The sequence below is a fragment of the Lactuca serriola genome, chromosome 3 (assembly GCF_051521515.1).
Source record: "Lactuca serriola cultivar US96UC23 chromosome 3, Lser_US96UC23_V15, whole genome shotgun sequence".
NCBI lineage: Eukaryota > Viridiplantae > Streptophyta > Magnoliopsida > Asterales > Asteraceae > Lactuca > Lactuca serriola.
This window is the reverse complement of record NC_136410.1, coordinates 230,281,306-230,293,764: the sequence shown is the minus strand read 5'-3', so window position 1 is coordinate 230,293,764 and position 12,459 is coordinate 230,281,306.

The window sequence follows — 12,459 nt, the reverse complement described above, 5'->3', positions numbered from 1 at the left end:
AGTGCCGATTTTGGTCTACAACATGTTGCTTATATAGTGTGTCATAATTAGGGTTACACCAAGTAAACCCTAATTGACATGACTCTTCATTTTTTGGATCCATGGGTACAAAAACACCATGGAGCATCCTATGGGTTTTAGCCAAACTTGATAATTCATGGAGCATTAGCCCACTATAAAAGTATTGGTGATTTACACAATCAACCCATATATTTAACTAGTCTTCTTTTGATCACTTAATTAATTCCAAATTAATTCTTGATCAATATTAATTAAATAATATTATTAATATATTAGAACTTATAATATATTAATAAACCTTAAGTGTTATTTCTCTCATTTTGGTCTATCCAAATACATGATGTCATGCAACTTAAACGGACCATGCTAATCGAGTCAAGTACATTCTAGAAATAGTTGTGAACTTAGACACCTAATCCAACAACTATATCATATACAATCGATCCTATACCCGAAGCATATGGAATATGATTCATAACGTCTCACATAAAGACATGATACCAGATCAGTCTCTTGCTATAATATTTCCATATATAGAATTTCCAATGTTGAAATATTTCAACATGGTATTCATATATCCATGACTAAGTTATTCGAAATAAAGTATAAGTATCCTCTCCCTTATTATAGCGAAACAAGTTTTCAAACTTTGCAACTTTGCAAATTTTTGTAATCTTTGTTTCCTATAACAAGTATTGCTAACTTGCAACACTCCACATAATAATCATGCCCCCACTATCATGATAATTATATTCTTACTACAATAATAGTTATGCTCCCACTAGCTTTGACATGTACTCAGAAATCAGTTGAACTTCTAGAAATCAATACTTATTGACTTTCTTTCTTACACGAGATTTTTCGATAAGCCTTTATCTAAGCCCATACACCTTTTATTAGAAATCTCATATGTGTGTCTAAACTATTTAGAATTTACAACAATAAGTTCTGAATGTTCAAACTATTTGTCATTTCTTATAATTCGAACTATGAAGAGGAATGTTGTAATCATAATCGAATTTGAGAAAGCAATTAACACAACTGTTGTTTCCTTAAAACCTACTTAGTGAAAGCGTTTCCTCACAATCATTTTCATTAATTGGAGAGAAACCTTATGACACTTAGATTTTATGGTGTATGTGTTCCTATCTATGTGAAAACTGTCATTTCCAACCATTATCATTAGACAAGATCTATGAAAAAATCAAAGTCTCATGGACTGTACTTACTCAATCTTAATTTCTTGCCACTTGGCAGCACAAGGTCCTACCATGTCTTCCAGGTTGTTGAGATCACCCTTACAGATCAATGAACTTTCACTTATCAAGGTGCTTTACCTTATGCAAACAATTGAGAACTCATAGAACTCACATGCATAGTAAACTTTAACTGGAATGAGCACAGAAACAAGAATGTGTCAAACACGATAGGTTACAAACCTCAAATCGTGAACTCGTGATACATAATAGGTTTATTCTTGATTAGAACCTGAAACTTTTTAAGATCTTTAAGACTCCCACTAACTTCTTGACATATAAGCTTCTCTTGTCAAGAACCATCCCTTGACAAACAAATATCCATGAGTTAGTGTGGATTCTTATCAAGAATGAAACTTCATACAATTGTTCGTAGTTGGTCTTTATCTAATCTAAAATATCACAACTACTAATTACAAATATGCGTGAGTAAGAAAACTTTTCTACTCCACATTTCATGATGTTTTATAAGCCTACTTAGGATATTTCACTCAATGTACAATCTTGGAGTATGACTCTAAGACTTGATTTTGGAATGAAGTATGATTCACCCTTTTTGATTTAACCATTTCAGCAATTCCGCACTCCTCTTCTTAGCCATACAAGTGCACTAAGGTGTCCTTATAGAATCAATTGTGATATAGTTTTCATAATCATTAAGATGATCATAAAACACGATACTAAATTACTCTCCTTTCCTTTCAAATTGGAGAAACTTTTATCTTTTTGCCTAATTGATTCTTCTTATTCGTTCTGTTATACATTGAAACCTTTCCAATGGTTCAGAATTACACTTAATGTTGTAAGTATAACCATATTTACTAGCTTTAGTAAATCATGACTAATAGTCTTATCGTTCTTTGTGGTGGACCTAGACCAGTACACAACATTGTGTGCTAGATCCCCTAGTCCTTCACTTGACTCACATCTATATGTGAACAAGAAATTAGTCTTAATTTCCCAAAGATGAAGGTACTCATTTATCATACAAACTATGCGCTACCCATTGCGATCCTTCATTAGTCCCATATTAGTGTGCCGGTTAACCACACACGCTCCACTAACGACTAATAAGGTGCAATGTGGAATTTCATGGGTTAGCATCAAATTCACATTTTTCCTAAGTAACTAAGATTGAGAATTTATAAAAGGTTTAATTACTTTATGTGACAACCCGAAATTTCCATTCTGAACAAACCATATCAAGCCAATAGAAGTTATAGCAGTCACAATTAATTTTCATACTTTTCGCGTAAGTTTGAGTAATTCAGGGTTTACACTTCAGGAAATATCACGAGAGTGGGTGCACTAGGGTTTTGTGCAACACTGTTATTCCAACACTCTATTATATTAGAGATCATTTCAGGAATAAAAATATTTTCTGCCAAAATATCTCAGGACTATAAATAGAATTCTGAACCAAATTCATTCATTATTCACATTTCCAACTAGAGAAAAGCCATTTTCTCTCTCACGGATCTTCGGGTTTTTATACCAAAATGTGAGTAACTCTTTCTAGTAATGTTAGAATGCTTATTAGGTGCTTATAACATGATTTAGATGGCTAAATCATTAGATCTAGGAGTTTACTCCCCAGGATGTTCTTGGGCGGTAAACTCCCGAAACCGAGCCTAGCTTGTTCCTTATGTTATGCTACTGCCTTAGACTCAATTGTAGGTGCATTAAGGACAAGAAAACAATCAAAGAACACAAACACATAGTAGTTCACGGCCCAAGAGCAATCTTAGGCCGTAAACTCCATGGAAATGGACCAAAGGGTGTTATTAATACACCTAAATCCCTAGACCTTTACATAGAATTGTTTCCCATTTAATCTAAGGCCTTAAACACATAAGAATCACATTTCAAAGAGAGTTTACGGCCATGACATGGTTCATGGGCCGTAAACTCACTAAAAGGGCACCAAAGTGTGCCTAATGCCTTCATATGCTTCGAATAAAAGCCTAGAACCTATACCACATGTGCAAGAGACTTGAAAGCATCAAAATCACCTCTTGAAGTGAGTTTACGGCCTTGGTAATGCTCCTAGGCAATAAACACCTAACAAGGGAACCAAAGTGTGCCTAGGGTCCCCAATTGCTTTAAACAAATATCTAGAACCTATCCTTCAAATGCATAAGGCTTGAAAACAACAAAAACAACACCCCAAGGGAGTTTACAGCCGTAAACTCCAAGGGGAATGGCCTTGGCGCCGTAAACTCCTAATTGGAGTATTTCTAGACCTTAAACCCCTTCAAGGATGGAACCAACAAGTTAGAATAATTCTAGAAAGCATTTGGGACTTCAAAACACAAAAATACCCCATGGTTGGGAGTTTACGGCTGTAAACTCAAGAGTTTACAACCGTAAACTTCATGTGTGTTAGTATATGAGGAGTAAACTCATATATGGGGTCCTTTGGAACCCTAAACACAAGTACCTTGTCCCACAATAGCTTAGATGCAATCCTTAGGGCTTAAAACACTTATATAAAGTGTTTATTATGTCTAGGATGTCTTAACTTTATCATTTAGTGATTTAAGACTAATTGAATGCATATATGTGTGAATATATGTTCATTAGGATCGTAGTGTGTGTACAAGTCCTCACTTGACACCTAGCAATCCTATACCGTTCAGTTCATCCCAATCACCAACTACAGGTGAGTTCATACCCCTTAATCAATGTTTTAAATGATTTTAAATGTTTTAATGGGGGGGAATACAAGTAGAAAACAGTATGTTATTAAATCAATCTTATGTATTTTATAACTGTGTTTTCACTCAGTAGATTTCACATATTTCAAAAGGTGACACATGAAGTGGTTTTCTATCTTAAAATACCTTGATAACAAAAGTATTAGTTTTGAAATGTTTATTAAAATGACATCAAGTCATTCTTAATTATTGTTCAAAACTCCTAGATATCTTGCAAAACCATTATTTTACCTTCTTGAATCAAACTATACCTATGCGCATATGTTCATTTATATGATAGAGATTGTAGTTTTCATCCTTCGTTCAGTTTCCCACACCCTGGTGTATCGAGGGTGCATAAATCTACATGAACAACCACTTACTTTCCAGTTAATTATCATAGGGATAGTTAGAAGATATCTAACATTATTACTATTACAAGGAATCACACAAGAGTCAGTTCATTCATGAGTCTATACCAATACCTTACATGATACATGAGTACACTTACTTAGGATTACCTGATACATGAATATGTTTACATATACTTACCTGTTACACGAACACACTTACATGAATACCATACAGGAAGACTGTTACTTAGGTGCATTATCCTGTATTTACTTACCTGGATACTTGTACTTAGAATTACGAGGATGATTTATTAGTATTTACTGTGTAAATTATCTTTCCTGTCCCAGTTCAATGGGATGATTCGGCGGGACTTACCATTCCGAACCCCACTGATTAGCACCAGTGGTCGATGAATGTCTACGGATGTTTAAGGTTGTCACTTATTTAGAAGTCAGTGACGGGACTAACCATCCCTCTGTCCACTATTGCAACAGTGGATGAGATGTGAATCTTCGGAGGATCATTAGGTTGACGATCTGTGTTAAGAGATCAATACGGGGACTAACCCTCCCTCCACCCTGTTGCTGCTACAGAGGATGAGGGGACACTCTTCGGATGTCCATAGGTTCTATCTTTTGCTTCGGCGATGTCGTGTTTGTCCTAGTAACCCAAGATAATAACACTTACATGATTATATTTTTCCTGTTTACTTTATTTTGTGATACTTTCACATGAACGATGAGTTAGACTAAGTACTCTAGTACTAGTCAATAGAAAGGAAAAGCTATCATATTACTTACAAAACATTCGGGTCTTGGTAGAAGACTACCTATTCATTACAAAACATTCGGGTCTTGATAGAAGACTACTTAGTCATAACAAAACATTCGAGTCTTGGTAGAAGACTACTTAGTCATAACAGAACATTCGAGTCTTGGTAGAAGACTACTTAGTCATAACAAAACATTAGGGTCTTGGTAGAAGACTATCATATCATTTTCCTATTTTACTTTATTTTGTGAGAGATTCACATAAACGATGAGTTAGACTAAGTACTCTTAGTACTAGTCGATAGAAAGGAAAAACTATTATTTTGCTTACAAAACGTTTAGGTCTTGGTAGAAGATTTTCATATCATTTTCCTATGCTACTTTATTTTGTGATATATTCACATAAACGATGAGTTAGATTAAGTACTCTTAGTACTAGTCAATAGAAAGGAAAACCTATAATTTTACTGGTGATAACAAAACATTCGGGTCTTGGTAGAAGACCACATTTCATACTTATATCAACTGTTCTATTTAAGGATTTATACGACATTCTTAACAACATTCCAAAACAGGACAATATCACATAAATACTTATGAATTCACCAGCTTTAAAGCTGATACTTGCTTTCAAAATAACTTGTATTCTCAAGTCATCAGTTAGACAGGTGCGATGGTCAGGTTTTTGAGAAGATGGAGCACAGACAAGACTCGCCTTATTTTGATTATTCATTTTATTGTTGTACATTATGAAAGAACACACATGTATTTAAACTCTACTTATAATGCAATGGATGATGTTGTTGCTTGTTTATTATATTACACTGTTGTGATACTGTACATGACGTACTCCACCCCTGAACGTTTCCGCCATTCGTGGTTTTGGGGTGTGACAGATTGGTATCGGAGCATTGTTTATAGTGAATTAAGTATATCAACCCATAAAAGATATACTAACTATAAACACATTGGGATTAAAACACTCTATCTAAGAGTTTATACCTTTAAATAATAAAATATTTAACAAAGTATACATGCCTGCATTCATACTAAAATCAGTGTCACAATGACAAGAACAAAAGTATTACGATTGTTGAATATCACAAGTAAGCTCGGGGATGTATGGTTAGTCTTGGGAGTGGCATAGCCTGATCAACTATGTTGTTCCAAAGAGTGATTAGCACATGCCCAAGAATGGTTGTGATAGGGAAACAAATCTAAAAACTTACCAACATTACCACAATGAGAACATTATAACAGAACTAAGTCTAAAATACCATATGGGTGTTTCGTGTTACTATATACGTGAGAACTAAAATGGAATCTTCATTCCTAAGTTGATAATTGCTAAGTGGATACGCTAAAGTCATATGTAATTAGGATGTTATAGACTTAGAATCGGTGAAATTTTGCTTTACCCCTATTCCTTGTGAATTTGGAGTTGAGGTCACTTATTCGAAGGTCTATCCTGTATTGATTACATATAACTGGTATGCACTTTACAAATAGCGATGGAACTAATGAAGATTTCCTAAATAATTATCTAGATAGTTCGTCTAATAATTATTTTCTTACCCCAAATTCTCGCGTAGATAACATGGCTGGATTCCATCCCCACGACGACCTGTTCCTTCCGAACGCGGTTATTGTTGGATGGTTTGGAGAAGAACCAGATAATGATCATCCAATCCCTCTGAATGATCACCATGCTGAAGACCATTCAGACGATGCCATCTCCGAACCCGAGGTTGAGAACCTACCTCAGGCAGCTCCCTTTCCGATTCCTAACCCTCGTCCGGCTTTTCATGGCCCGACGCCTGAGTGGGTGGAATGTTTGGAAACATGGAGCCAAGGACAAGATCAGCCCACGCCATTTAATGGTGACCGAAGCTTCTATGACCTGAGCAACGGGGGCTCAGCAGACAGAATCATGCCAATTCTGATCCGAAGAGTTGCCCGAAACGAAATTCAGGGCAGGACAGCTCTACAACGTATCGCAGAAGTCGATACAAATGGGGGAATGCATATGCTTCGCACCAGTCGCCTTAAACATGCTTGTGAGAGGTCTGAGAGAGACCATGAAACCCTGCTGCAAGCACTGGCTAAATCACGAGCCGAAGTCATGGAACTTCGGGTACGCCAGAGAGTGTACGAAAGACACCTACTTGATGTGGAACGCCAACTGGCTGAACTGAGAATTCACCAGAGGGATGACCGTCGCTAGTAGTAGATACTTTACTTTACTTTTCCTTGTTAGAAAGGAATCATCTTTCTGTCTATGCCCGATGTGGCATTTTCTATGAAACTATCTTGTACTGTAAGTACTTTGGTTAGGTCTTTTTACTGTTAGGAACTATCTTCTCTGGTTATGATGTAAGACCTTTTTACAAGGTCATTTTCCCGAACTTGTACGTCATGAATATCAAAGATATTGACAGTCGGCTAACTTCTGTGTCGTTCGTTATTCGAATACTCTTATCAGACTTTCTTTAGAGTCTATTTGAAACATGCTCTAGTTAAGTCATTGGACTATAGCCATTTAACTCCGGAGACATCTCCAAGTCTCTGGTAATGGTTGGATCATGTTATTCACCAACCAACAATACCTCAGCTCGAACAACAAACATCTTGAGACCATTGCATGAACTTACTTCCGATCTTTACTAGGACTGCATCATAGGGATGTAGGTCGAACTTTCCTGAACATACTTCCATTCCATACTAGGACTGCATCATAGGGATGTAGGTCGAACTTTAGAGAACATACTTCTATTCTTTTCATGAACAATCGAACTACGTCTAGGTTCAACCATTCTCACACACAAATTCATTTTCTTTCGGTGTAACAGAATCATGTCACCCAAGAAAAACGATCAGCCCATCAACCCAGCACCAACTCTTCAGATTGATGCAGCTACCTTTCAAGCTGCAGTCTCGGCTGCCGTGTCAGCCATTCTGAACCATTGAATGCTAACAATTCAAGTGTTAGCGGGATTGTTAACAACTATTCCCATCCAAGTAACAATCCAATACCCCAGCAAGCAACAAACTACCACGATACCCCAAGACCTAAGACCAAGAGTATCAAACGAAAGTCTTGGACTAACTCTAAGGACAAGTCGCTTCAAAGGGCGAACAGGAGACAACCACCTGTAACAACCTTCACAGCTACGACATCAGTACCTCCTACTACCATCCCTTCAGGCGTCCCAATGGTCCCCAAACCAGCCAAACTATATGCTGGAAGTCTCCCAAAATGCATTAAATGCAGTTTTCACCACCATGGACCTTGTAGGGAGATGCAGTGCTCACACTGCAACAGGAAGGGGCATACAGCCCGTTACTGCAAGACTCCAACAGCTCAGGACGCTCCAGTGCCAAACAACAGTATGAACCAGGCTTGCTACGGTTGTGGCAAAGTAGGTCACTACAAAAGGAACCGCCCAGGGGCAGAAATTGCTGGCACAGACGAAAGTCTACTACTAACCACCGCCGCAGGAGAGTCTACTCCGTACCCACGTTAATATAATTTAGGCGTTTCGTTGTAACAGACTTAAGAACCATCCCAAAACTAGTGCAACCAGAGTCTTATCTTTTGCGGGATCCCGTCCGTTTAGGGATGCTCATGCTGCGTATACTTGTCTTTTGTAGTATACCTTGTTCGCAGCAATAGTCTTGTAGTAAATCCTAAGTACAATAACTCTGTTAATGGTTGCACTGTTGTGTTTTGTCTGTAACGCCTTATGAACAAATCTAATGTATTTCGTTTCCATATGTTTCCGACTTTATCATACGACTCGAGTAAATTAATCTTTGAAATACCAGCTTCATAAGTACATCTCTTTCTCAGAAATCGTCTTTTAGCAAAGCCGTTATATCATAACACCGAAGTACTCATACAAGGAGTACCTTATAGTTCCTTTCATTTCTGAAGGAATCCCCACAGTATTACTCGTGCAGTACGTCAAGTTCAATTCCAGGATTCATACGGTTGATCTATCACTGAAGAATATATACATGAGGGTGATATATAATCAATTTTCTACAGGTTTAGAATTGATGATTCCAATTTAACTTCTTTTCCCTCGATGGGATGTGAGATTAAGGAAGAATCAGTTATTCGACTACCTTTTCAGTCTTAATTATATACGACTCGTATACATGAAATTGTGATCATTGAATCACCTATGAATTCTAATATGAACTTCAGGACGGAGACTGTCCAGGAGTACGAGTAATTGCATTGGCATAGGAACAAACTTAGAACCCAGTATGACTCTTATAACCAGATCGCCTTACAGTCTAAACACCTACGGAAGATACAAGAACAGCCCGGACAACCCAGCGAACTACTCAACAATAGAATTAGAAGACCAGGCTTCTCACCCTTGAGAGCTCCGGTCTTATTCTTACCAGATTCGACAGAGTGCATTTTATGTACCTCAACAACCGGAGACTTCATTAAGATTTCCTTTAGAAATCGTTGTCTCTGCCTCGCGTAGACGAATTGATTGGGCAAACACAGGGAAAGAATTACTTCAGAAATGGACCTGAGATCCGAATATCACCAGTTCGAGTGTTAGGGAAGGATGTCCTGAAGACTACCCTCCGAACTCGATGCGGACACTTCGAGTCCTTAGTGATACCCCTCGAATAGGACCAATACGCCCATAGTATTCATGAGCTAAATGAGTGGAGTACGCCTTTCTTACTGGGATCAGTTCGTCATTTCTCCATGGAATGACTTACTTATCTACCCTTGTAGTTAGAAATAACGCATAGAAACATTACCCTCAGAGATACTTTCCGCAAAGTTCTCTGAACAAAAGTTTTGGAATTTAGAGCCAAATTTCCTGAGACACACTTTTAGTGTTGTGGAAATTCTTGAGTACTCTGTCAAATTATCCAAAACCGTTGGGAATTTGTCGGCACCATAGTCACCGACGGAAAATTCGCCAAATGCTAGGTCTTACAGACCTACTATCATAGTCCATTCGGAACTCCCTGTAAACTTCAGGAACCCTTTCGACTTTGACCCAGCAAGAGATGGCCCTTGACTGGGAAGTAAGCGAGAGAAAGAACATTTGGAATTCCAAGTGAGAGACCAAATTCTTTAGGAAACCTCACTCTGGGAACGGCTTAATATGCTTCGTAAAGTGTGGAAAGCTAAAATCCAATAGAGTTAGGACCTCTGAGATTCTTACCAGAATCGGTCCTGCGTTTCACAAACTAGACCTACTCCGCGAACTCAGTAACGTACATTTTCCCCTTCGCGTCTCGAACTTGAAACAGTATCCTTCCATTAGGACTTCCGTAATCCCTCTCGACGAGATCGAGATTTATGAGATCCTTGCCTTCATAATAGAACCGTAGTGACCCTCGACCGAGTGGCCAAGCGGACGAAGCAACGCCGTCGCCCATTAGTGAAGGTTCGTTGGAATACCAACTGAGAACCCGATTTCACTTGGGAGCGCGAGAGCAAATCGATTAGGAAGTTTTCACCTAACGACTCGATCATTTATACCTACTTCCTTATCTAAATTCTAATTTCGGGACGAAATTCCTTCTAACGGGGGGATGATGTGACAACCCAAAATTTCCATTCTGAACAAACCATATCAAGCCAATAGAAGTTATAGCAGTCACAGTTAATTTTCAGACTTTTCGCGTAAGTTTGAGTAATTCAGGGTTTACACTTCAGGAAATATCACGAGAGTGGGTGCACTAGGGTTTTGTGCAACACTGTTATTCCAACACTCGATTATATTAAAGGTCATTTTTGGAATAAAAATATTTTCTGCCAAAATATCTCAGGACTATAAATAGAATTCTGAACCAAATTCATTCATTATTCACATTTCCAACTAGAGAAAAGCCATTTTCTCTCTCACGGATCTTCGGGTTTTTATACCAAAACGTGAGTAACTCTTTCTAGTAATGTTATAATGCTTATTAGGTGCTTATAACATGATTTAGATGGCTAAATCATTAGATCTAGGAGTTTACTCCCCAAGGTGTTCTTGGGCAGTAAACTCCCGAAACCGAGCCTAGCTTGTTCCTTATGTTATGCTACTGCCTTAGACTCAATTGTAGGTGTATTAAGGACAAGAAAACAATCAAAGAACACAAACACATGGGAGTTCACGGCCCAAGAGCAATCTTAGGCCGTAAACTCCATGGAAATAGACCAAAGGGTGTTATTAATACACCTAAAGCCCTAGACCTTTACATAGAATTGTTTCCCATTTAATCTAAGGCCTTAAACACATAAGAATCACATTTCAAAGAGAGTTTACGGCCATGACATGGTTCATGGGCCGTAAACTCACTAAAAGGGCACCAAAGTGTGCCTAATGCCTTCATATGCTTGGAATAAAAGCCTAGAACCTATACCGCATGTGCAAGAGACTTGAAAGCATCAAAGTCACCTCTTGAAGTGAGTTTACGGCCTTGGTAATGCTCCTAGGCCGTAAACACCTAACAAGGGCACCAAAGTGTGCCTAGGGTCCCCAATTGCTTTAAACAAATATCTAGAACCTATCCTTCAAATGCATAAGGCTTGAAAACAACAAAAACAACACCCCAAGGGAGTTTACGGCCGTAAACTCCAAGGGGAATGGCCTTGGGGCCAGAAACTCCTAATTGGAGTATTTCTAGACCTTAAATCCCTTCAAGGATGGAACCACCAAGTTAGAATAATTCTAGAAAGCATTTGGGACTTCAAAACACAAAAATACCCCATGGTTGGGAGTTTACGGCCGTAAACTCAAGAGTTTACAACCGTAAACTCCATGTGTGTTAGGATATGAGGAGTAAACTCATATATGGGGTCCTTAGGGCTTAAAACACTTATATGCAATCCTTAGGGCTTAAAACACTTATATAAACACAAGTACCTTGTCCAACAATAGCTTAGATGCAATCCTTAGGGCTTAAACCACTTATATAAAGTGTTTATTATGTCTAGGATGTCTTAACTTTATCATTTAGTGATTTAAGACTAATTGAATGCATATATGTGTGAATATATGTTCATTAGGATCGTAGTGTGTGTACAAGTCCTCACTTGACACCTAGCAATCCTATACCGTTCAGTTCATCCCAATCACCAACTACAGGTGAGTTCATACCCCTTAATCAATGTTTTAAATGATTTTAAATGTTTTAATGGGGGGGAATACAAGTAGAAAACAGTATGTTATTAAATCAATCTTATGTATTTTATAACTGTGTTTTCACTCAGTAGATTTCACATATTTCAAAAGGTGACACATGAAGTGGTTTTCTATCTTAAAATACCTTGATAACAAAAGTATTAGTTTTGAAATGTTTATTAAAATGACATCAAGTCATTCTTAATTA